The 27,741-nt window shown below is 44.5% G+C and overlaps 1 pseudogene; it reads left to right on the plus strand.

The window, feature by feature from the left end:
- Positions 1 to 20,083: 20,083 nt before the first annotated feature.
- Positions 20,084 to 27,075, plus strand: LOC123129803 (uncharacterized; annotated as a pseudogene).
- Positions 27,076 to 27,741: the final 666 nt, after the last annotated feature.

Consider the following 27,741-nt stretch of genomic DNA (forward strand, 5'->3'; position numbering starts at 1 on the left):
ATCGGCCGCCCTATGTAGCTCGACCATCTGCTTCAGCTGGTCGCTCATTGGCACCGGGTGTTCGGCCTCAACATACTGAGACTAGAACAGCTTCTCCGTTGAGCTTCTATCCTCGGCCTGGTAAAATTGTGCGGCATCGGACACGCTGCGGGGCAAATTTGCGAATGCTCCTGGAGAGCTCCGGATTCCGATAAGTAATCGGTAATTTACTTTTACATTCTTGCTTTGCATATAGAAAGCCTTACCCGCCGCTATCTTGTTCATCGCATCGATCTCCTGGAGGGCCTTTTAGGTTTCGGCCTTGGCACTTTTTGCGCTCTCGAGGGCCGCGACAAGCTCAGACTCCCGCGTCTTTGAGTCAAGCTCCAACGCCTCGTGCTTCGCCACGAGAGCCTGGAGCTCTTGCTGCACCTCGCCCACCCGAGCCTCGTGCTTCTCTTGCTCGGTGCGCTCCTTGGCCGCTTTATCTTCGGCCTTGGTTAGCGCTTTCTTCAGGGTCGCCACCTCGGTCGTGGCCCCTGGCAAATATACGATGATCCTGTCATTTTTCAATCGCGTCTTCTTTTATATATACATATCTATAGACAGGGTATTACTTACCCTTGTTCTCCTCGAGCTGCCTCTTAGCAAGGCCGAGCTCTTTCCTGGACCCCTCGTAGTCCTGCTTCAATACGGTGACCTCCGCAGTAAGTGCGGCGGACACCAGCAGCGAAGCCTGCATACGCATATTGACATACTTATATTAGACTCCTGCGATATTATTTGATCCTATGTTTGGCTTTTCTTTGTGAACACCGAACAAAGCATCAGGGGCTACTGTCTATGCGGTAAAAAATTTCCTATATTTTAAAACACTTACCTCAAAGCCTGTTAGAAGGCTGACACAGGCTTCAGTCAATCCGCTCTTGGCGGACTGAACCTTCTGGACCACCGCACTCATAACAGTACGGTGCTCCTCGTTGATGGAGGTTCTGCGAAGCGCTTCCAGCAGATTGTCCGGTGCCTCTAGATGGACAGATGTCACTGGCACAGGCGTGTTGCCCCTCTTAGAAGGAGGCCGCCTACCCGAGCCTGGAACCGCTGGAGGGTTGGGCGCGGTGTTCGGCTGAGGGCCGAACTCGGAGCTCTCGGGGGCCCCGTCCCCTTGGCTCCCAAAGTCCGGAAGGTCGCCTTGAGGCGCCTCCGGGACTGTCTGTCCCCCCTCGGTCCGGTGCTTCTTGAGACAGCACCTCGGCGTTGTCGGCAGGATGAGGGGAGGTGGCGGTCGAGACTGGATCGCTATCCATGTCCGACGAGCCCAGGGAGCCGTTCGATGATACATCGATACTGGCTCGTGGCGGCCTGCATAATTATGTTCGGCGTTAGGGAAAGCAGTGCGGCAGAGGAATGCTATGAGTTACTCTGGTATCCGGATACTTACGATCTCCCCGGGGGCTTGGCCCTGGGCAACCACTCGTGTTCGCCTTCGTCGGCGGCGGTGGAACTGTCCGGAAGGAGAGTCCTTCCCTTCTTGGACCCTTCGGCCCCCCAGTTGGGGCGGCCTTCCTTTTCTTATCTCCCCCAGCCGGGGGAGCATCTTCTTCCTCTTCCTCGTCTTCGGGGGAGGAGTGCGCCGCAGAGTCATCGGACGGTGAGTCCGACGACGCCTGGCGTCGGGAACACTTTCGGGTTCCCTTGGCCTTCTTGGTCTTCTCCGACATCGTATAAGGGGCCGGAGTCAGCATCTTCGCCAGAAGAGCGTCTACTGGGCCTTCGGGCAAAGGAGCCGGACAGTCGATCTGTCCGGTCGTCTCCTGCTAGTCCTGTCAAAGGTACGGGAGTTTAGATCCCGCATGGAGTCAATCTATAAAAACTAATTATCCTGTGAAAGGTAAAGCAGCTTACCGCACTGGCTTGGTGCTTTGCGCTGAATCCGCGATCCTCAGTAATGGGAGGGGGGATGATAGAGCATTTCCTCATATAATCTTTTTAGCCTTTTTGCATCACATTGTAATCATATTTTCACATTATTTACTCAAGAAATATTCGGATGTTCCCGTTATATTACATTTACAACACTCCTCCATGTTTTGCAGAAAAGGGCGAAAAGGCCCAAAATCCTTCTATAATGGAGAGTGTCAAGAAGTTGTGGTTACTGTAATTTACGGAGGGACTCAAGCGTGAAGAAAAAGAAGTAATCAAAGGGGCCAAACTTAAGAAGAGGACCAACTTGTGTAGAGAGAAGAAAAGGACAGGGGCCAACGTGCAAATGGAAGATCCGATCGGGGGAATCAAATCCCTAGCGCTCTCAATCCCCAAAATCAGGCCTGGCATCACATCTCTCTCCCTCACCCCTCCTTCTTCACCTCTGGCCGCCGCCACGGCCAGGTCGGCGTGGTGGTGCGCCATCCAGCCACCACTCCATTACCATCCCTCCAACGCCATCCATCACCAATGCCAACACCCACCACCAGCATCCACCACTCACCACCATCTCCAGCCACCGCCGCATCTTGCGCGCCCGACCAGACAAGGGCGGCACGGGCGTCTGGTCATCCGCGTGAACACCCCCGCGCTGCTGCTCTTTCGCTCTTCCTCCACTGCTGCTGCTTCTCCTCCATCTTCCTCCTTGCCTGCTGCTGCTTCTTCCCCTGCCTCGCTACTTCTCCCACGCCCCTGCCGCTGCTCATCTCTCTGTTTCTCCTACTCTGCTTCTTATCGTACCCTTGCCGCTGCTCTTCCCCTCAACTTTCTGCTGCTACTTCTTCTTCTTCTCTGAACCTCTCTCCTTCCCCTGGCTACTTCTCGTCCTTCTCTGAACCTGCTGCTGCTCCCAACCCCCTACGCTATCTCTCTCTACTTCCCCTGCTACCCTTCTTCTCTGAACCTACCTACTGCTGCTCTCTCTCTCTGATCTTAAATTTCTGTAATTTTGAGAAGTTTATTGTTCTGTACTTTGTAATATTTAGCATTGAGATGTTTTAATAGATGTAATATTCAGATTTGATAAAATCTTGCAACCTGACAATTGTTCAGTTTCGGACTTGTAAAATATAGTGCTCTTTATTATGTGCTCTGACTAGTTAATGTCTAGTTGTTTGGATAATATTTAGTATGTGTGATATGCCCTGTGATATTGTAATCTTCTAGTATATGTGTGTGATCCCCTATGTGTATCTTTCTTGACATCTACTGTAATCTGTCTGTACTAGTTACTTTGCTATAGTCTAATTGATGTTCATTTGTTAGTCTCTGTGCTAGCTATGTACCAGTGGCATTTATGCTTGTGATTTTCCAGTGAACTTGTTTAATTTCAGTTCATATGTTAGCTCAAGTACCTTTGCTACATAAATATATGTGTGTGTGCTTGTGATTTAAATAATATGTTTTCTGTCAAGTAATTTTGTTTCTTCCCTCTTTCATACGCTTGCTAGATATATATATGTCCATGTCTTTTGACTTCCCTTGTCACTGATGTTAGCCTTTCAGTTTCTAAAATAATATGAAAATACCAAAAAGACTGAGAGTATAATCTGAACCTCCCTTTGCTTCTTTTCATTTACTTTGTTGTTGATTTTCTGGAGCTGTCTTAGATAGCTTAGGTTTATTTTCTGGCATTCATAATCTGAATTGTATTACCTAGCTGTAGTCGAGCATCATTGCTGATCATCTAGTCCCTGTGGAGAACACGACACTCGCAGTTTGGGCGAAATATCCCGTTGTACTTTCAACTGATCAGGGGACCTCGACGCTTTTGAACAGCACCCTCCAGGCATCTTCGTGAGTTGTGTCGAAGAGCCTGTTCAGAGTTCGATGCTGCGCCGGGTCGAACTCCCACAAGTTGAACTCCAGTTGTTGGCACGGGAGGATCCGGCGGTGGAGCATGACCTGGACCATGTTGACAAGTTTGAGCTTCTTGTTCACCATGTTTTGAATACATGTTTGGAGTCCGGTCAGCTCTCTCGAACTACCCCAGGACAGGCCCTTCTCTTTCCAGGAGGTGAGCCGCGTGGGGATGCCAGATCGGAACTCGGGGGGCTGCTGCCCAAGCAGGGTCACGCGGCTCGGTGATGTAGAACCACCCCGATTGCCACCCCTTTATGGTTTCCACAAAGGAGCCCTCGAGCCATGTTACGTTGGGCATCTTGCCCACCATGGCGCCTCCGCACTCCGCTTGGCGGCCACCCACAACCTTCGGCTTGACGTTGAAGGTCTTCAACCATAAGCCGATGTGGGGCTTGATGCGGAGGAAGGCGTCGCACATGATGATAAACACCGAGATGTTGAGGATGAAGTTCGGGGCGAGATCATGGAAATCCAGGCCGTAATAGAACATGAGCCCTCGGACGAACGGGTGGAGAGGGAATCCCAGTCCGCGGAGGAAATGGGTGAGGAACACTACCCTCTCATGGGGCCTGGGGGTGGGGATGAGCTGCCCCTCATCTGGGAGCCGGTGCGCGATGTCGTCGGGAAGGTATCCAGCTCTCCTCAGCTTCTTGATGTCTCCATCCGTGACGGAGGAGACCATCCACCTGCCTCCCGCTCCGGACATGGTTGGAGAAGGTTGAGGTGGGAAGTGCGGTCTTGAGCGCTAGAGCTCGAGTGTGCGAAAACGGATGAGCAAAGGAGGAAGAAGGCATGGATAGAAAGGTGAATCCTTATCCCTTTATATGGACAGACGAAACTAAGCGTCCCCACTTGCCTGGTAAAACTCGCTTATCCCCCAAGCGCCGTAATCGATGGCGCAGTTGGGTTACCCACGCCCGTATTGATGAGAATCCCGTAATAAGGGGACACGATCTTTGCTTTGACAAGACGTGTCGAAAAACTGCCTCGCGTTATGTGCGGGGCTAGTTAAAGGAAATGGTTCGAATAATCACCAGGCCATGACAGAACGTCATACTGCCAAAACAAGTTAGCAAATTAGATTTGCGAAAATATTATTCTCTCTACGGTGGTATGTGGAACTTATTTTGCAGGGTCAGACACTATCCTTGTATTCAAATTCTTCTATGATGTATTCGGAGAAGGAACCCGCCTTGCAATGCCGAAGACAATACTGCGCGCCGGACTCATCGTCATTGAAGCCTGGTTCAGGGGCTACTAAGGGAGTCCTGGATTAGGGGGTCTCCGGACAGCCGGACTATCTCCATTGGCTGGACTGTTAGACTATGAAGATACAAGATTGAAGACTTCGTCTCGTGTCCGGGTGGGACTCAACTTGGCGTGGAAGGCAAGCTAGGCAATACGAATATGGATATCTCCTCCTTTGTAACCGACCTTGTGTAACCCTAGCCCCTTCCGGTGTTTATATAAACCGGAGGGTTTTAGTCCGTAGGACAACAATCATAACATACAATCAGACCATAGGCTAGCTTCTAGGGTTTAGCCTCTCCGATCTCGTGGTAGATCTACTCTTGTACTACCCATATCATCAATATTAATCAAGCAGGACGTATGGTTTTACCTCCATCAAGAGGGCCCGAACCTGGGTAAAACATTGTGTCCCCTGCCTCCTGTTACCATCTGGCCCAGACGCACAGTTCAGGACCCCCTACCCGAGATCCGCCGGTTTTGACACCGACAGGGGGCCCCACAAGGGTGGGGGCGTTCCCTACCCCCTAGGCGCGCCCTCCGTCCTTGTAGCCGCCTTGTGGATCCTCCGACTTAATCTCCAAGTCTCCCAGTTGTCTTCTGGTCCAAGAAAAATCATCGCGAAGGTTTCATTTCGTTTGGACTCCGTTTGGTATTCCTTTTCTGCGAAACTCAAAAATAAGGAAAAACAGGAACTGGCACTGGGCCTAGGTTAATAGGTTAGTCCTAAAAATAATATAAAATAGCATACTAATGCATATAAAACATCCAAAACAAATAATATAATAACATGGAACAATAAAATAGCATACTAATGCATATAAAACACACACACACACACACACACCGAGGGAGGTTATGGGGGTCTTGAGCCACGCATTATTGCATTATATGGTTGTGTGATAATTTCCCCTCCCATTGCAATGCACGGGCATGTTTGCTAGAATGCCACTTGGATAGTTTCCAATAGAGTATTACAGTGGCAAGTCTAGTGGCATTCATTTGCTGACAAAAAGGATAAACACAGTTTTATGATAAAGGACATTTCATTGAATTGTTTTATCACGATGGTACAACCGCACCTAAAGAATGCCTGGCCTCTGCATAACATGATGCACACAACCAACAAGTCCAAACGATCAAAAAATAAACACAGTTTTATAGAAAAAACAATCCAACCTAGGGTGGGGCAGATCCTATACGGAGATTAAACTGCCATCCATGGAGGGAGAAAACCTCCCTGGCCGTACGTGATGCGGATTGAAACTGCGTCGGTATTTCCCCAAAGTGGAAGGGATGATGCAGTACAACTATGGCAGGTATTTCCCTCAGTTATGAAACCAAAGTTATCAATTCTGTAGGAGAACCAAGCAACACTATGTAAACAGTACCTGCACACAAACAACAAATAGTTGCAACCCAACGCGTAAGAGGGGTTGTCAATCCTCCACGGTAAAAAGATAGATTAAATTATATGAGATGGGATAAATAGATCTAGCAAGAACAGAAAATAAAACAAGTAAAGAAAAAGTGCAGCAAGGTATTTTTGGTTTTTTTGGAAATATAGATCTAAAAACAATATGATAAAAGATAGACCCGTGGGCTGTAGATTTCACTAGTGGCTTCTCTCGGGAAAATATCATATGGTGGGTAAACAGATTATTGTTGGGCAATTGATAGAAGATCAAATAATTATGACGATATCCAAGGTAATGATCATGTATATAGGCATCATTCCCAAGATTAGTAGACCAAAACGATTCCGCATCTACTACTATTACTGCACACATCGACCACTATCCAGCATGCATCAAGTGTATTAGGTTCGTGGAGAAATAGAGTAATGCAATAAGAACGATGACAAGATGTAGACAAGATCTATTCATGTAGGAATAGACCCCATCTTTTTATCCTTAATAGCAACGATACATACGTGCCTCGCTACCCCTTCTGTCACTGGGTGAGGACACCGCAAGATCGAACCCATCACAAAGCAACTCTTCCCATTGCAACAAAAAATTAATCTAGTCGGCCTAACTGAACCAAATATTCAGAGAAGAAATACGAGGCTATAAATAATCATGCATATAAGAGATCGAAGAAAACTCAAATAATATTCATGGATATAGATCTGATCATAAACTCGAACTTCATCAGATCCCAACAAACACACCACAAAAAGTCATTACATCAAATAGACCTCCAAGAACAATGAGGAGAGCATTGTATTGAGAATCAAAAAGAGAGAAGAAGCTATCTAACTATTGCCAACGGACCCGTAGGTATATGGTGAACTACTCACGCATCATCGAAGGAGCACCAATGAGGATGATGAACCCCTCTATGACCGTGTTCCCCTCAGAAAGAATGCCGGAATAGGGCTCTAGATTGGATCTCATGGTTCTGAAACTTGCGGTGGCTGGAATTGTGTTTCGGTCGCTCCCCTAGGGTTTCTGGAATATTTGGGTATTTATAGAGCTGAGAGGCGGTGGAGGAGACCCTGTGGGCCCCACAACCTATCAGGGCGTGCCAAGGGCCGCTTGCACGCCCTAGTGTCTTGTGGGAACCACGGGCCTCCCTCTGGTGCTTCCATGGCTCCCAAGTTGTCTTTTGGTCCAAAAATAATCTCTAAAAAGTTTCACTGTGTTTGGACTCTGTTTGGTACTGATATTCTGTGAAGTAAAAAACAAGCAAAAAACAATAACTGACACTGGGCACTAGGTCAATAGTTTAGTCTCCAAAATGATATAAAGTTGCTAAAAATGAATGTAAAACATCCAAGAATGATAATATAACCACATGGAACAATAAAAAAATTATAAATATGTTGCAGACTTATGAGTGCGGTCCAGCTATTTAGACGCATTATAAAAAAGGTCACTGTCCTCAACTTCTGAAGGATAGACCAAGTACGGAGCCATCACATACATGTATGAATTAACCTGCATAGGAGAAGAACCACATTTATTGTAGTGCTAGGGTTTCAACGCCGGAAATTACAGATCTATAAGGCGGCACATGATATCATACCCAGAAGCTGAATGGACAATCCTATGTGATGCAGGGTTACATGAAAAAGATCCACAAATGGCGCTAACTACTTATTTTGAAAAGAGTAGCACTAGGTATACTTGCATGTTCCTAGAGCTACACTCGGTAAATGTGAAAACCTAGATCTAGGTTTGAAGACCTTTTCCGAGAGTCCCACTCGGTAGACTTGTGTTTTCTGAGAGCGACACTCGGTAAAAGCCAAAACCTAGATCTAGGTATGACGATCTTTTCTGAGTGCCCCACCGACATGCATTAGGGAACGGCAGCATAAGACATTTAAGTGAAATTCCCTACTCTCTCTCTCTCTCTCTCTCTTCATTTCCCGCGCGTCCACAACTCATCTCATTTCCTTCCCGCCTTTGCCCCCTCTTAGCCGGCACCACTACTGGCCGGCTCCCCTTTGGCGCCAACACCCGCGCCGGTGCCCCCATCTGGCTTCCCGCACTAGGGCATCCACCCGACTGCGGCGCCCCCAACCAGCGCCCCACTCTGCCACCACGGCTCCCCCACCAGCCGCCACACCCTACCAGCTCCTCCACAAACGCCCCCCAACATGAGCATTTTTTGTAGTTTTTACTAGTTTTGTATGTTTTGTAGTAGTCTGTATGTAGTAGTTTTTTAATAGTTTGTATGCAGTTTATTTTATGTTATTTTATTAATGTAGTAGTTTGTATGTATATTTTTGTTGTTTTTGTAGTAGTTCTAGTTTTTATGTAGTAGTTTTTGTTGTAGTTTTGATGTAGTAGTTTTAGTTATGTAGTGGGTTTTGTAGCATGTGTCTTCTGCGATTGTCCACCATATTTGACATATGAGAGATATATTGAGAGGAATGGTATCGACTATTGTCGTAGGGGTTCGCGCTTCCTCTGCTCCTCCTCTGTGATCTTTTTGAACCAGGAGGAGTAGAGCTGGAAGACGACCATCACTGACAGTCAATAAGAGTTCTTAGACGAAAGAAATCAATTTTCGATGATGGCTATCGATCTGTGTGAGCTCGTCCAGTTATACCTTGATAACGCAAGATTGGCTCGCCCAGCTCGATCATCACCGAAAGTCGAAGTATCTGTGAGAGATTATCCACCATGTATACAACCACCAGAGAGAGTGTCCACCATATTTGACAGATGGGAGATGTTACCTACTATTGTCCTAGGGGGTCGCTCTTCCTCTAAGATCTTGGTAAAGCAGGAAGAACAGAGAACGAGCGACCATTGTAGAGAATTGATGAGAGTTGTTATTGGAGGAAAGAAATCAACTTTTGACGATGACGGTCAATCTGGGTGAGTTCATCCAGTGATATACATTTGTAACGAACGATGGGCTCACCTATATATACTACCACCAGAAATATGAGAGTAGTAAGAGATCTTCCCAAAGAAAAATCCGACTTTTGACGATGACGGTTGATTTGGTCGAGTTCATCCCGTGATACCTTGAGTACATACGATGAGCTCGCCCAAATCGGCCATCACCGAAAGTCGAAATACCCGTGAGAGTGTCATCCATATATACAACCAGCTTGATAAATTTTCTTAGAAGTAATCTTTGATGTTTGATTCTTACTCCCTCTGTCCCAGAATATAAGAATGTTTTTTACACTATGCTAGTGTTAAAAATATTCTTATATTTTGGGACGGAGGGAGTATGTTATTTTTCATTTTATGATGAAAGGTGTTAGCACAAATTGATTTCGCAGTTATGGCTTCCTCCGAACACACAACTTCGATTAGGGTCGACTCTGCGGTCAAGGTGAAGCGTGACAGTGAGGCACTCCTTGGCGACGCTCATTGAGGAGAACCCGCAGCTGATCCTAATAAAGTATTTTGCTGATCTGGCCAAGAAGATTCCGCCAACTAAGGAGAGAGAGAGCCCCCCCCCCCCCCACGTAAGTAGAGTGACGACCCAATGCCATTGAGCCCATCGACCGTCATTCCCGACGACGCTTGGTTCTGCACTATGGGGGATGTCTAACGCCCCGGACACACCCGCCGATGGTCGTTACTCCTGGCGGGATCTAGACTGGCCCTATAGATCAATACTAGTCTTTTCTGCGCACTAGTCATTCCCGATGACGATTGGTTCTGCACTATGGGGGATGCGTAACGCCCCGGACACAGCCGCCGATGGTCGTTACTCCTGGCGGGATCTAGACTGTCCCTACAGATCAATACTAATCTTTTCTGTGTACTTTTTCCTCACTCGTGCGCACCCGGGAGCAACTTTCCGGTCGGTCACCCATCCTGAAACTACTCCAAGCTGAGCATGCTTAACTTTGGAGTTCTTTCCGAATGGGCTCCCAGAAAAAAGGAATTCCTTATTGACATGAGTAGTCTATCATCCTTAATAAGCCAGGCTATCACATACACCCCCACTCATAGGAAACGACGTCCATGTCAGGCTACATGAACGTTCCCTCTTGGCAAACACGTCTGTGCATCAAGTCCGACACACGTGCCATGCCGTGTGCCACGACGGGTCACAAACGTCATGCGCAACATGACCATGCACCTGTCCGCAAACATCCGTGTAACCGCGAGGGTCGGCTCTGATACCAACTTGTAACGCCCCGGATACACCCGCCGATGGTCGTTACTCCTGGCGGAATCTAGACTGGCCCACAGATCAATACTAGTCTTTTCTGTGCACTTTGTCCTCACTTGTGCGCACCCGGGAGCAACTTCCCGATCGGTCACCCATCCTAAAACTACTCCAAGCTGAGCACACTTAACTTTGGAGTTCTTTCTGAATGGGCTCCCGGCAAAGAAGGAATTCCTTATTGATATGAGTATAGTCTATCATCCCTAATAAGCCAGGCTATCACAGGATGCTCCCACGTGCTCTGAGTCCGCGATCACTGGTTTCACCAACTACACCTTGGAGTAGTCCACCTAGATAGTTTAACTTGGATTACCACTTGTGATGCTTTTGGGTATATGAGTGATGAATGCTTATGTTGATTATGTATGATGTGTTATTTCAACTTGCGTTCCTTCGAATCTTTTTTGCTTTCTTTGTAGATGAAGTGATATGCGATGTACAGAGGAAGGTGTCCAGGAGTCTATGATTCAAGTAAAAATTGGTGGAAGGATGAGATCGAGTAAAAATCGGTGAGAGGGTGGGATCAAGGGGGGTCAGTGGAAGGAGGGATTCATGGGAGTACTAACGGAACTACGTACGGACTCTCCTTGTAGGAGTAGAGATCCAGAGCACAAAATAATAGGTTGATCATAGAATAATGAAACCCCAAAATAAAAGAAAATGAAAAACAAAACATAGAAAAATAAAAAATAAAAATGCACGCACGCGTCAAATGGATTGACAAACTTTGGCAAGATTTTATTTGATTTGAATGTGTTAATGTGGGACGTTGTTTTGGGGAAGTGTCAATTTGATTGAGTTAATGCACACGTCAAATAGGCCGTCCAACTTTGGTAAGATTTGATTTGATTTGAATGATTTAATGCGCGAGGTTGTATTGGGAAAGTGCCGATTTGATTAAGTTAATGCACACATCAAATGGGCTGCCAACTTTGCTAAGATTTGATTTGATTTTTCCTTGGGCAAAAGATTTGATTTGATTTGAATGAGTCAATGTGTGACGTTGTTTTAGGAAATTGCCAATTGATTGAGTTAATGCACACTTCAAGTGGGCCCGGCCAAATTAGTTGTGCTTTAACGAAAGTTTGTCTGTAAGACGCCTGCGGGCATAATATAGAATTTGTGGAGTGGTTGGTGGGAGATGAGTAGATATACCCAAAACACAGTTGGATATAAAATAAAAATGCTCAATTGGTTGTGCAATAGCAATTCCACACCGTGGTGTATCACATAGGAACAAACCAATTTCCCTCGGGCTACGATGCTACTCCCTCCGTCCGCAATAAGTGTACATCTAGCTTTTGTTCTAAGTCAAAGTTTTAAAATTTTGACCAACTTTATAAAAAATAGCTAGTAGTAACATATATGACATCAAATTGATATATTGTCAAAGTACACTTCAAAACAAGTCTAGTGATTCTAATTTAGTGCCATAAATACTTTTGGTCAAAGTTTTAAAACTTTAACTTTAGATAAAAGCTAGATGTACACTTATTCGCGGACGGAGGGAGTAGTTAGGTAGCTAGTCTCTCGGATGAATGCCATATAAGTTGTAGTGAAAGACATGTTAGTTAGATTTCCATGCTTGATTCTATGCATGGCTTTTTATCCGATTAGGACCACATGTAGAAGAAATAGAGATAGATTGGTGTAGTGGGTTGGATGTATTGCTTGAGCCTTGTGGGCATATATATAGGAGACTAGGAATACATGATCTTTTTGAAATACAAGACAAGATAGAATAAAGGTAGCGAAGCAGATGGTGATCTATCCTATGTTTCCCAATAATCATGATACTCAACACCGCCCATAGTCACAACGGTAGCAAAGCCGATGGTGATCAAAAACAAAAAAAGAAAACACCGATCAAACGAACGACGAGAGAGAAAAACCTTGATCAATAGATTGGGAAAAAGACTAGGGCAGCCGATCAACACGATCAGCGGACGAACCCTAGGTATGGGTGACGCGGCCCCCGGTGGCATTCATGGAGATCGACCGCCCCGGGGCGGCGCGATGCGGAAGCGGCAGCGACGGCTAGGGTGTGGATCGAGATTAGGCTGATACCATGTAGAAGGAATAGAGAGGGATTGGTGTAATGTATCAGATGTATTGCTTGAGCCTTCGTGGGCATATATATAGGAGTACATAATTTTTTTAAAGTATAAGACAAACTAGAATAATTCCTGGTCTATCCTATGTTTCCTAATAATAACGACACTCAACAACACATGTAGTCTTATGTTTCCCAATAATAACGATACTCAACAGCAAATGTATGTACCAAGTGATCTTAAGCGCATTGTGAGAAGCATACCAAATAAAATCAAATCATATGTATGGAAGAGTAGTAGACATCATTTTTATGGTCTCACTGATTTGCTACAAGTGATGGCATTTCAATACCAAGTATATAGAACACGCACATAGTTTGGTTATTGCCGAAACCTTACACGTGAGGAGACCCGTGAGCATATCCCGGGCTAAGCCCGACCTCTCCTACCAGAAGCACAATCTCCAATCTGTCCCAGGCCCCGACTTGGCCCGCCCGAGCATGAACCCTAGATTCAAACCTTCCCTATTGCGCGTGCGGCCGGCACCTCTGGCGTCCGCCCAGCACCGCACACGGTTGGTTCAAACCGAAGAGAAGGAGGCCGCCATGACCAAGCCGCACCCCACTGTCAGACACCACCACCATGCCACGAGCACGCCAACGACCAATGCAAACCATTGCGAGCTCCCACCCCGCGTCGACCGGCCCGAAGCACAAGAGAATCCTAACCGGAGCTAGGACATGCCACCGGAGGGGATTCGAAGCATGCACGTCACCGTGACCGGAGGAGAGCCCCGTGCCCCCTAGGAGTCGGCGGACAGAACTGGCCAGATCAGATCGAGCCACCACGCCCCCAAAGGCGCCCCGTGTGGCCTCCATGCTCCATCCAGGCGCAACTGCGGGAGTGGAGCACGCACGAGCCTTCTCCCACCGCTGCCCTTCGTCGCGTCGCGCCGCCTAGCGTGCCACGCCAATCGGAGGATGCCCGCCCGCACCAGCCCCACCAGCAGAGGGGAGAGGAAGCCCCGCTGCTGCCAAGTGGAGGTGGGATGAGGGGTAGAGACCGGCGCCGGCGCTAGGGTGGCTCTCAAGGTCGCCCGCATGTGCGACGCGAGAGGGAAGTTGGGGGAGGGGGAGGGGTGTTGTGGAAAAAGATCAGTGCCGACCCTCGTGTATAACTAACAAGCACTTTTTTTTTGGTTGTCTGCTGATTAGTCGCTTGTAGGCTGCGGAGGCGCAGCTGGAGCTTCACTTCCCGGGGCTCATTGCCAGCCGGAAATGGGGAATGAGCGCCGGCGGTAATTTAGACTAGGTTAGAGTATGATTTAGTTAAAAAGTCCAAAATGTAATGAATTTTATCCGATTTGTATAAAAATCATCGGGTTTCCATGAATTTCCTCCGGTTTATTTGAAGCCGATTTAAAATGTATGTAGATAGCATTGGATGGCCGGCTTCCACATTCTTGTCCATGAGCTATTCCTCTGTCCGCGGACAGGGGACCTAATTCCTAAAAAAAACATTCGTTAGAGGGCAAAAGAAAAAAGACCTCACAATGACCTCATGACGTTTCCGAACCTACCCCTCCAACCCTAGTAGCCCGGCCTCTGCCCTTGCGCACGCACGTCTCGGGGATCTGGAGGGCATTCCGGTACAATGACATGAGCCAACAGAAAAGTGGTGAGAGCGGCCAGCAGACAGGAATGTCAAAAATATGGTGGGCGCGGCTCTCGAAACTGAATTGAGTGGTGCGAGCGAGCGAGCGAGAGGGAACGCAGCACGAGAAACTCCCTTGCTGCCTCCCTCCGAAATCCCGCCGCCGCGCCGGATCGAGGTAAGCGTTACCTCCCTCCCTCCCTCCTTCCCTGTCTCCGGGTTCTCCCCTTCCCGTCCGGTTCGCCAGTGGAATCACGGACCCCGTGCACGCGCGCGCGACCGGCGAGGGTTGGTGTTCGGTTCGTTGAGGAGCCACGCCGGTGAGCGAGGCGTAGAACGGCGAAAGGGAAAGGGACGGGGAGGAGCGGTGCCGGCCGGGGAAGGCGCCGTTTGCGATCCACTTCGCTCTAGCGGATTCGAGGTCGGATGGATCGGTGTTCGTCGAAGGCGATGCTGGAGTTTGTGCGCGGAACCGGGGTTCCGTGTGCCTGATAGCTTCCTTGTGTTTGCACCGGGGAGATTAGGATCGGAGATAGTAGTAGTGGCCGTGTGCATTTCGGCTCGATTTTGCATAGTATAATACGGTGTGGTTGTCTGCAGTTTGGGTGCGTGGGGGAATCGATCCTTGATGATGGGCGAGTGTTGGGTTAGCTTTGTCCTTTTACCCATGGATTTAGTTATCGTCTTCTTTTTCCAAATGAACTGTCTCTATGTATGGAGATATAGATTGAGGCTCTTATCCTTGAGTCCTAGTGGGGATGGAGGTAACTTTGCTGCGGTCTGCGGCAAAATTGCGATTTATATTTTCAGCAGCTACAGGAGATCAATTACACTCATCATTTCATTCTCTTATGTAGGCTCGCTGAGTTTGGTGTCGTCCGAGATGAGCACCAAGATAATGGTAACCTACCAGAGGAAGCGTGGGACATCGCACGCTCGGAGGGCTGATGGCGCCACTCCGGCGGAGCCTCCTTCTGTTTCTAGCAGTGGGGTTGCCGGCAGCCAAGCCACCAAAGACCAGCCCGATGCCGACGCTGATGACGATGTAAGGAAGCCTGACTCTATCTCCTTATCGTCGTTGTAGAATTATTGATATTTGATGATATTTCCGTTGAATCTGCCAGTCTCCCGTTACTGATTTCCCCGCCTTTCTAAGATGGTCATTTGTTGCGCTTTTTTTAAGGAGGGCGCAAAAGTGGCTGCGTGGAATACATGAGCCACGTGTTTATACAACTATATCATTTGTGTCTTCGAAAATTGTGTGGTACCAATAGGATGCAAAGACACTTGTATCTCAAGATGTCAATAGCTGCATGTTTTTAGAACACTATATTTGTTTGATGTTTGATATGAGCCACATGTTTTTGGAACTCTCTATGTCTTTGGAAATCGTTAATATTTGATGTTATTTCTGTTGAATTTGGCTTTCTACGTTAGTTATGTCGATACTCATTTTCCCGCCTTTTTTAAGGAGGGCGCAAAAGTGGCTGCGTGGAATAGTACAGTATGAGCCATGTGTTTTTACAACTATATCATTTTGTCTTCGGAAATTGTGTGGTACCAATAGGATGGAAAGACACTTGTATCTCAAGATGTCAATAGCTGCATGTTCTTAGAACACTATATTTATTTGATGTTTGATATGAGCCACGTGTTTTTAGAACTCTATCATTGTGTCTTTGAAAATCGTTGATATTTTATGTTATTTCTATTGAATTTGGTTGTCTAAGTTAGTTCTATCGTTACTGATTTTCCCAGCTTCTAAGATGGTAATTTTCGTGCCTTTCTTAAGGAGGGCGCAAAAGTTGTTGCGACGAATAGTACAATATGATCCACGCGTTTGTAGAGCTCTATCATTTGTGTCTTTGAAAATTGTGTGATACCAATCTGATGTAAAGACACTTGTAGCTAAAGATGTCAATAGCTGCATGTTCTCAGAACACTATAATTGTTTGATGTTTGACGTTTGACATGAGCCACGCGTTTTTAGAACTCTATCATTGTGTCCTTGGAAATCCTTGATATTTGATGTTATTTCTGTTGAATCAAGCCGGCTATGTTAGTTCTGTTGTTACTGATTTTCCCGCCTTCTAAGATGGTAATTTTCCGTGCCTTTTTTAAGGAGGGCGCAAAAGTTGTTGCACCGAATAGTACAATATGATCCACGTGTTTGTAGAGCTCTATCGTTTGTGTCTTTAAAAATTGTGTGATACTAATATGATGTAAGACATTTCTATCTAAAGACGTCAATAGCTGCATGTTCTCAGAACACTATAGTTGTTGGATGTTTGATGTTTGATATGAGACACGTGTTTTTAGAACTCTATCATTGTGTCTTGGAAATCGTTGATATTTGATGTTATTTCTGTTGAATCAAGCCGACTACGTTAGTTCTGTTGTTACTGATTTTTCTGCCTTCTAAGATGGTAATTTTCCATGCCTTTTTTTAAGGAGGGAGCAAAAGTTTTTGCACCGAATAGTACAATATGATCCACTTGTTTGTAGAGCTCTATTATTCGTGTCTTTTAAAATTGTGTGATACCAATAGGATGTAGAGACATTTGTATAGTCAATATATAGCCGGATGTTCTCAGAGTATTAGGTGTGTTAGGCTAAGCAGATATAAGTATATGCACTTGTTTATATTATGCAATAATAATGACCTGTCTGCATGATAGATCGAGAGACTCATCCTTATGTCCGGGAGTTGATGGAGTTCTGCAGCGAAATCCCGATCTATATTTCCAGCAAGTCTCTGGATACTACTTATGGCCATTGTTTTCTCATGTATGTAGGCTCGCTCGAGTCGTGTTTTGGCGTGGTTTGATAAGAGTGCCAACATCACAATAACCCACAAGAGGACGCGTGGTACAAAACTCGCTCAGACAACTGATAGAGCAACTTTTGAGCTTGCTACTGTTTCTAGCGGTGGGCTTGCCGACAGCGAAGCCCCGGAAGACAGGGCGGACACTGATAACGACATGTTCAATGGATCTAATCGTGTAAGAAACCTTGGGTTCTCCCTTTCCTTATCGTTGTAGGATTATTGATGTCTGATATAATTTTTATTGCATCTTTCTGTCCACGTTAATTCTGATGTTTCTGGTTTTCCCGCCTTTTACGATTGCAAATTTTCACGGCTTTTTAAGGAGGGCAAAAAAGTTGCTGCACCAACCGGTACAACATGAGCTACATGTTTTTAACAACTCTGTCATTTGTCTTCAGAAAATTTTATGATGCCATATGACGCAGACATTGGTATCTAAAATTTCAATAGCTGCATGTTTGGTAAATTTTCACGCCATTTTCATGGAGGGCAAATGAGTCGCTGCACCAACCAGTACAATATGAGCCACATGTTTTACGAGATCTTATCATTTGTGTATTTGGAAATTTATGATACCAATATGATGCAATCGTTTCTATCTAAAAATATCAACAGCTGGATGTTCTCATAGTATTATGTTTTTTATGATAAGCAAGATATAGCATATTGTATGAATGATTATTATGCAATAGGTCCAATGCTTTATGGCATTTTAATTCTATATCCATATGCCAATCGCCTTGCTTGTTTTGCAACTTTGTACCTTTCCTCCTTTGGAAAATTGACAGTCTACCTCTACACAGCAACAGGATGCCTGCAAGCCAAAGCAAGAAAGCTCCATAGAAGAAACAACTAAGCTATGTGCCCATGCATCAAAGAAAGAACAAAAGGAAAATCCATAATGTGAACCATTGCCACAGATGCAGCGACCTGGGATTTGTTCTCTCCCAGTAGCAGAGGTGTGGAATGATAAATTACATTGCACCAGTGATGCAGTTAATCAAATCCCTGCTTCCAGTTCTGTATGGGATGTCAGACATGCTAACGGGACAACTAATCAAGCAAAGGATTCTAATAACTCTGCTCATGCAGCAATAAATTCTCATCAAGGGCCAGAAGATACTAGCAGACGTAATCAATGTAAGAACAGATTTAGTCCTCAGCTCACCATCCAGAGGCGTGTGAAAAGGAAAATTAAGAGAAACTATACGAGCGATAACGGCAAAGAATACTCAACACTGGCATGTAACCCACAAAGTTTACCAATTAATGCTACACCCTTGCTCAAAGTAACCAATGGCGATTTTTTTGATACTGCAGATAAGGTATGTTTTGTGACTCGTCATACAACACTCTTCTACTGTGCTGCAAAAATGACATTGTTTTAACTCCTTACTCATATTCATGGCCCTATGGTTTCCTCTTACATTGTTATTTGCTTAAGCACTTGGATTTGGATATAGTAAGTTAATATCAAGGCAAATATTGAAAATGAATGGGAGTTAATTCTGTTGCCTTTGTACCCAACTATAATGTTGTCCTTACTTATTGCTTGTTTTACTTATTTTATTTGAATATGACATTATGATAATTTTGAAAGCATATATTATCTACCTCATTTATGTTGATTATGAACATGATTGGTTCGATGCCAAAAGTTGGCATGCCAAATATTGGGCAAATGCCAAATATTGGATCGTGATTGGTTGGTTACCAACTTGTTTTGCCAATCTCTATTTTTTCCGCAATTTTTGGCAACTTTTGATTCTGCTTAATGTTGGTATCAAACGAGTTATATTTTTTTCTGTGTGAAAAAGGGCTATACAATTTTTACCCAGCTAACAAACAAGAATAATGAAGGACATGCTTGGCGCAGTGGTAAAGTACTCCCCACTTGTGCCAAGCGGTCCTGGGTTCGACGCAGCCTCCTTGCATTGCACTGTGTAAGGGTAAGGCTTGCCTCGTATAATCCTTCCCCAGACCCCACCTGGTGTTGGAGCTTCTAGCATTGGGTCTGTCCCAACAAATAAGAATAATGAGGCTATTACCTTACTTTGTTATATACAAAAGTCCACATGGTGTGGGGGCTTGTAGCATTGGGTCTATCGTGAGCAATAAGAATAATGTGGCTATTAGTTTATTTTATTATATAAATAAAATGGGGGATGAGAACTGAGCTAGCACTCAGTTTTGACTAGTTTCTTTATTATATGATTGCATACTTTATATGTGCAATAACCAATCAATATTATAGGAAAATTTGCGTCGTAACTATGACATAGATGTGAAGATGCCAAAGAAGTCACAAACTCACAATGCATTAACAAAAGAGAATTACATATATGCTCCACTGTAAACGAGTTAATAATGCCCTATTTCTCTCGCTATATATGGTAAACTCGTCAGTAAATGGTGCGCGCCACGATGGCTAAAGGTGTCAAAAAATATAATGTAGCATTAACTCTGTATATTCTGTGTGCAGGTAGCTAAAGAAGGAACAAGTACCGGACTAACCGTATCAGCTCAACGCTTGCTTGCCGAAAAAAGGTATAACAAAATTGTGTTTGTTAAGCGCTAGGATCTGACATTGGAGTAATGTTATTGCTACACTTACATTTTTGAACGACTAATTTGATGCTTCTTTTGCAGTTCACGCATGCTAAAATCTACACTGCAGCATATAGTTTCCACACGGCATATTGAAGATGCAAGAGCGGAGGACTGGAGCAAAACTCTAGGTCGTGTTGTTGAAGCAGCAGAAGCTGTTGAAATGAAGGAATTACATGGTAACGGCCCCTTCATAGTTAACTAGGCAAAATAAATAAATTTAAATTGGTTGAAAGTTACCAGTATATCTGTGGACAGATGATCTTCCAGAATCCGAAGGTTCAACAAAACATATTCCAATCATTGTCTTGGATGGTGATAATGATGAGAGGGCCAGGGGTAAACTGCCAGAAAATTCAAAGGTGGTTCAGGAGGAAAACAAAAGCAGATTTAATTTAGGGAAGATCAACCTGAATTCTGTCGAATTACCTCGAGAGAGGCTTCACGGCCTGGATGACTCATCTGTTCAAAGGCTGACAGATCAGGTAGCATGACAAAATCATATATTTGACCCATCTTTTAGGAAGTGCAGACACTGAAATATTTCCATTTCGGCCAACTATTTTGGCAATTTCAGTAGTACACAGGAATTCAAATATATTTTTAAATACTTTCCAGAAAATCAAAATTTTAATTGAATTCAAGTGAATATTTTGGCGCTTTGACAGAAATGAAAACCGAAATCACTGAATTTCGGTGATTTCAGTTGGTGCTGAATTATTTTTTTGAAAATGAAATTGAAAACCATGATTATACCACCTTATATATCATCTTGAACAAGATGATCTGCTTGATGAAGAACCAGAAAAAAGCAAAGAGAAAGAGGGTCAGCAAAAAATCACTAGTGACAATGGAGCTGGAGGCTCTCATGGTGCTATGAATGCTCCATCCTCCCAGTCTGGTGGAAGTGGCTCTACACCTGGGTCCTCTCATCAAGGGAAGCAGAATGTGTTAGCATATCTTCAGCAACTTCAAGACCCCATCTCCATGGAGGAAAGCTTCAAAATGCTGCAAGAGATGGAAATTGGAGATGAGGAAGATGAAGATAACATCAGTATGCTTGAGGATCAGATTGAGATTGGAAACCCTAGTGAAGCCCAGGAAGAGACAGTTTTCATTCCAAATCACTCACTTAATGCTGCCCCAGCTCCCCTAAAGCAGCACAAGTGGGGTCCAGTCCAGGCACAGAGGAAGAGCTCTAGAATTGATATAGGTGGAAGAACTATTCTAGAAATTGCGGTGGGCTCAAAAAGGTCCAAAACCTGGAAGAGCCTAAGGCTACACAAAAAGGTACAATTAAGAAAAACTCTTTTGAAAATTTTCAAGATCCTGCATTTATTTCTGTAGCTAAGATAGTAGGAGTAGAAATTGAAGATCGCATTGATACTTATGCCTCTGTGGTCTCTAGAAATAGAATTCCTAGAAGGCCTGTAGGTCCATTCCCCCTGGGAAATAATTCTGATAATAATAGAGTTGCTGCCAATAATACTGATCTTGGTCTATTAGAAGGAGATAGTGCAACTAGAAAACAGCCTCTAGACAAGTCTGCTGAGCTAGATAGCAAAAATTCTGATATTGAATCCCCTACTACACCTGAAGGGTTAAAAGGGATTCCCAATGCAGTAGATGATCAGAGTGTCATTTGGACTAAAGTCTCCAAATATGGGCGGGGCAAGCACCCCAAGAAAAACCATGTTTAGATGAATTGTCTATTTTGGAATATTAGGGGGATTACTACCCCAGGTAAAAAGACTTGTATTGTTGACACTCTGACTAGAACAAATGCTAGTATAGTTGCTTTTCAAGAGACCAAAAAAGAAGAGCTATCCCCTGCTTTTCTTAAATCCATTAGTGGCAGTAAAAACTTCCTTTGGCATCACCTCCCTGCTGTGGGCACATCTGGGGGGTGCTGGTTGGTGTTGATGCAGATATATTTGAGGTTCTTCTCTGGAGTTCCTTGAAGTTTTCTGTCACCTGCAATCTTAAGATAAAATCTAGTGGGGTTTGCTTTAGAGTCGTAGCTGTATATGGTTCCCCATATGATGAAGGCAAAGAAGATTTTATTTCTGAACTTCATAGCCTTTTTGTAGATGAACAAATGCCCACTCTTATAGGAGGGGATTTCAATTTAGTTAGATACCAGCAAGATAAGAGCAATGGTAACATCAATCACCATTGGGCAGGCAAATTTAATGCCTGGGTGGAGATATGGAGCCTGCTAGAAATTAGGATGTCAGGTAGAAAATTCACCTGGGCTAATAACCAGGAGAATAACATTATGACTACTATTGATAGGATCTTCTGCACCACTGAGCTAGAGGCTATTTCCCCCCTATGTACCTCTCAAGCTCTTCCTAGAACTGGGAGTGATCATACCCCTCTGCTTTGGAATTCTGTCTTAGGAAGCAGACCTAGGGCCTCTAGTTACAAGTTTGAAAAATGGTGGCTGCTGCATAGTGAATTCAAAGAACTGGCCACTAAGAATTGGTCTGCTCCAGTCAAAAGTACTAGGTCAATAGATATATGGCAGGATAAAGTTAGGAGATTTAGGAAATTTTCCAAAGGCTGGAGTAAAAATGTAGAAGCAGATATTAGGAAGAAGAAAAATGCCCTCTCAGAGGAATATGATGAGCTTGATGTCAAATCTGAAATAGCTTGTCTCTCTGATGTGGAGAATGCTAGGATGAAAAGTATATTATTAGAGCTCCAATTTATCTGGATTAAAGAGGAGACCAAAGCTAGACAGAGATCTAGAGACAGATACATTCTAGAAGGTGATAGAAACACCAAATACTTTAATGCAGTAGCTAACCAGAGGAGGAGGAAATCTCTTATCCACTCCCTTGATGGGCCTAATGGTCCTACCTCTGACACTAAAGAGATGTTGAAAATTGCCTCTGATTTTTATAAAGAGCTTTTCAAAAAAGAAGATAGGGGAGGATTTAGCCTGAATCAGGATTTTTTCTCTTTTGAAGAGAAAATCACTGATGACAGGAATGAGGAGCTTCAAGCTCCATTCACTGAAAAAGAGGTAAAAGAGGCTATCTTTGGTTCATACTCTGAAGGAGCACCTGGACCAGATGGCCTCTCTTTCCTCTTCTTACAAGAATTTTGGGAGGTCATCAAACATGATGTCATGGCTCTATTTGATGACTTTCATGCAGGCACCCTGGATATATATAGATTAAATTTTGCCATGATTTCCCTCATTCCTAAGGAGGAGGATGCTACCAGCATAAAGAAATTTAGGCCTATTAGCCTGCTGAACTGTATATTTAAGGTCTTTACAAAGGTTCTGACTAACAGGCTTGCAGTAGTTATGAATTTTCTTACCTCTAGTAACCAATCAACCTTTATTAAAGGGAGATATATCCTGGAAAGTGTAGTGACGACACACGAGGTGTTACACTCCACTTTTCATTCAGACAACTCTGGACTAGTCCTAAAATTAGACTATGAGAAGGCCTTTGATAAGGTCAATCTTGATTTCTTGTTGGAGATCCTCCGCAGAAGGAACTTTGGTCCTGTGTGGATCAAATGGATCTACCAAATCACACATATGGGCTCTGTAGGGGTCAAGGTAAATGAGGTGGAGAGTGACTTCTTCATTACTAACAAAGGGCTGAGGCAGGGGGATCCTATATCACCCCTCCTTTTTAATATTGTAGTAGATGTTTTAAGTAGGATGCTCATCAAAGCCACAGCTCATGAACTGATTAGGGGGCTATGCTCTGACCTCATTCCTGGAGGGGTGGTCTGCTTGCAATATGCAGATGACACCATCCTCTTCATGGATGAAGATGAGTCTAAGGCAGCTAACCTAAAAATGATCCTGAATTGCTTTGAAAAAGTTTCAGGGATGAGGATTAACTATTCTAAGAGTGAACTTATTCCTTTAGGTGTGGAGGGGGACAGTCTAACCCCTTTTGTAGATGTTTTCGGATGTACTGTAGGTACTTTCCCAATAAAATATCTAGGAATCCCATTACATTATGATAAGCTGAGAAGGGAAGATATTCAACCCCTTATTGATAAAATTTTGAAGAGGATGGCTGGTTGGAGAGGAAAACTACTTTCCTACTCAGCTAGACTAACTCTGATCAAGGCCTGTCTGGCTAGTATTCCTGTTTATTTACTGTCCTTCTTTAAGTTTCCCAAATGGGCTCTAGATTTAATTAATAACCAACTTGCTCATTGCTTATGGAGTGACTTTGAAGGAAATAGAAAACTCCATTTGGCCAATTGGCACTTGGTCTGCATGAAAAAAGAGCATGGTGGGCTTGGGGTCCCAAATATTAAGGACCTCAATCTATGTCTGTTAGGTAGCTGGGTCAAAAGGTATGCCCAAGATGAGGGCAAGATCTGGAAAAAGATTATAGACAATAAATATGTTAGAGACTCACCTAACATCTTTGCTTGTAGGCCACAGGCTCCCTCAAAATTTTGGCAGGGGGTTATGTGGGCTGCTAAGGCTCTCAAATTTGGCTATAGATGGGTGGTGGGAAACGGGAGAAAAACCAGATTCTGGGAAGACATCTGGTTTGGCACCTCCCCCCTCTCTGTCCAGTTCTGGCCACTCTATGCTATCTGTCATCAACAATGTGTGACAGTTTCAGATGTTTGGGATGGGGAGATTATCAAACTTACATTTAGGAGGGTTTTTACCTCTTCTATGATGGAAGGGTGGTATCATCTTGAGAAAATTATTAAAGATACTACCCTCACTAGGGAGGATGATGCTATGATCTGGCAGTATGAATCCAAAGGGGTTTACTCTTCTAGTTCACTATATGCCATCATTAACTTCAGAGGGGTGAAACCTATCTTTATCCCTTCAGTTTGGTCTATTGTAGTGCCACCCAGAGTTCAGGTCTTTCTCTGGCTGCTAGCCCATAACAAGCTGATGACTAAAGATAATTTGCTTAAAAGAGGGATTGACAAAGCCCTAGAATGCCTATTCTGCTCTGACCAAGAAACAATAGATCACCTGTTTTTTGGTTGTGTAGTGGCAAAAAGCATCTGGGGTGAGGTCTCCTCGTTTTTCTCTACTGATTTAGGGTCTAGTTACCTTTCTATCGCCAAATTTTGGCCTGCAAACAAAAAACATGAAGTTCTAAATGCCTTTTGCGCCTGTGTACTATGGTGCCTTTGGAAAATTAGAAACAAACATGTTTTTGATAATGCTATTTGGTCTGATATTAAACAGATCTGGTGGCTGGTCTGGAGGACACTCAAGAGATGGATGATTCTGTACTCACAAGATTCGCAGGAGAAAATGCAGAGAATCCTGTGGTGGATATCCTGCATCCTCAAAGCCCCCTGCAACTGGAGATGGGGTGAAAATGGGTTTGGGAGACACTGAAGGTGTCTTGCCAACACATTTCCTCCCCAAACTGGCCCTGGGGATTCGCAAGTGTGGCTTCAAGAGCTCAGACAACTCAAAAGCAAAAAAGTCCCCAGAGAAGATGTCAACTCAGACAAACTCAAGCCCTGCCTCGCCGCTGGATTGGCCGAGTTCTCCAACACAACCTTTCAAGAAGATGAAGGGGGGGATCCTGGAGCAGATCAAGGAAGTCCGCCTGATGCTTGCGGCTGAAGACAAGAAGATGGGTGATGAGGAAAACTCGGTTCCTGCTGGGACGCTTGAAGGCCGTGTTGCTTAGTTCCTTTTCTTTTCTTTGCTTACCATTTGAGTTCCCTTTTAGCTTCCCCTCCGAGGGATCATAAAAACATGTACTTGGCTGTACGCCATATGCACTTTTCTCCTTTCTTGGCTGTAGGCCTTTGTTCCTTTGCTTCCCTTGAACATGTCTTAACATGCCGAGGGGGAAAGACACCTGTGACTCCTGTTTGGGTTTCATTTTTTAAATCGAAAACTCCCCTGATGATCTAAAAATATATATCCATGCGTTAAACATTTTGTACTGCTTACAGGGTCATTTTGTTACTGGACAAAAACAAGTTTCTCAACCAATTGAAAGGCTATTTTTTACGAAGGAGAAAGATGATGTACATGGTAAAGAACAACATCAAGAGGGAACACCAGCATTGCATACCTTATACTCAAATTTGTATGATCCGCCTCTGTCAAGGAAATCAGGGAATTCGAAGGAACCAAAGAGCATGCCTTCAGAACTGAAATTCAGAATAATGGATAATGCTCCTGAGTCCAGTTTAGACTGCCGCTTGGATAGTTTCCAATACAGTGGCAAGTCCAGTGGCATTCATTTGCTGACAGAAAGGATCAACACATACTCCTGCAAAAGACACCAGGTTCCCTGGTCGGAAGAAGAGTTAGATTTTCTGTGGATTGCAGTGAGGAGGTATGGAACGAGTAACTGGAATGCAATGCTGAGGGATACACGGCTACGATTCTCAAGCTCAAGAATGTCTGAGGATCTTTCTGAACAATGGAGCAAGGAGCAAAAGAAACTTCTATCTGTGGACCTTCAATCAATCAGAGCATCTGCTCTAGGTTCTACACCGCCACCCCATATAGCTGAAGATTATGCTGGAAGCAATTCCTGCACCGGAAGCTCAAAGTCTCCATTTCTTGCAGCCCAATCAGACCTTTCCTTGGGCGAGGTGCACCTTCAGAATGCTCATGCTTTGGATAGAGGCCAGCATTATTTGTCAAGCCTTGGCAGGTTTAACCTTCATGGAGTCAACAATGTGCCAAGAAATTTGCCTCTGGGAGGCTTCCCTGGTTCTTCCTCACAGGGGAGAAATGGGAGCAGGCGTAGGAAGACAACCAAGCTTGAAAAGTCATACTATGACAACAGGTCACACTGGTGCCAAGAACTATCAGAGAGGACGTCGTCTATGCTCCTTCCCATCAATCAACAACCAATGAACAGCCTTTCTCAGTGGCCTACCAAGGGCGCCGACACCGGTAAAAGCTGGCTCAACCCCGAGATGTGGTCAAGCGCATCGCAGGCGCTAGGCCAGTCCACTGCAGAACCACTGCATGACAACCTGAGAGCTGCCCACTTTCTGTTCCCTGACGACAAGAAACCACATGACATGCCAGACATCTTTGAAGCTGGCGCTGAAGTGGAAAGCGGAGTGGCGCAGTCTAGCAAGAAGCTTTTCTGGACCAGCGGTGACACCTTGGTTCAAAACCAGAGGGCCGCTGCTATAGCGGCAGGGCCAAGCGGCGCCAACCCGAGCGACACCGGCGCATCGTCTGAAGGGACGGTGTCTGATAGCTGAGTTCCGTACTTCCGTGTGCCAAGTTTCATGATATTACCAATGTTAGTCCCTTCCGTTGTATCACTTAACAAACTTGTTGTCTTTGATGCTGAAGCTGGTGGAACACTAGTTGACTTGAGTAGCAGGGAATGTTTTGCTGCACCTGCCGTGTTTTATTCTAGCATAACTGGAAATGATTTATTGATGGTCGCTGTTCATGGTTATACTCCTCTGTTCCATAATGCTTTTAGATTTATAAAAACTTAAATTTGATTAACTTTGAACAAGTTTATAGAGAAAAGTATTTACATCTACAATACCAAATATATACTCCCTCAGTCCTTTAAAAAGTGTACTTCCAATTTTGTTGGAGGGTCAAACTATTTTAATGTTTGACCGAGTTTGTGCAAAAATATATCAATTTTTATGAAACCAAATAGGTATATGATGAAAATATATTTTATCAAGAATCTAATGCTACTAATTTGATGGCATAAATGTTGATGCATTATTGTATAAACACGGTCAAACATAAAAAAGTTTGACTTTCCAACAAAGTTGGAAGTACACTCTTTAAAGGACGGAGGGAGTACAGTATGAAAGTACGTCTCATGATGTATCTAATGATATGTATTTGGTATTTTAGATGTGGGTGTTTTTCTCTAGAAATTTGGTCAAAGTTTGTAA

This window comes from Triticum aestivum, chromosome 6A (genome assembly GCF_018294505.1).
Source record: "Triticum aestivum cultivar Chinese Spring chromosome 6A, IWGSC CS RefSeq v2.1, whole genome shotgun sequence".
NCBI classification, from domain to species: Eukaryota; Viridiplantae; Streptophyta; class Magnoliopsida; order Poales; family Poaceae; genus Triticum; species Triticum aestivum.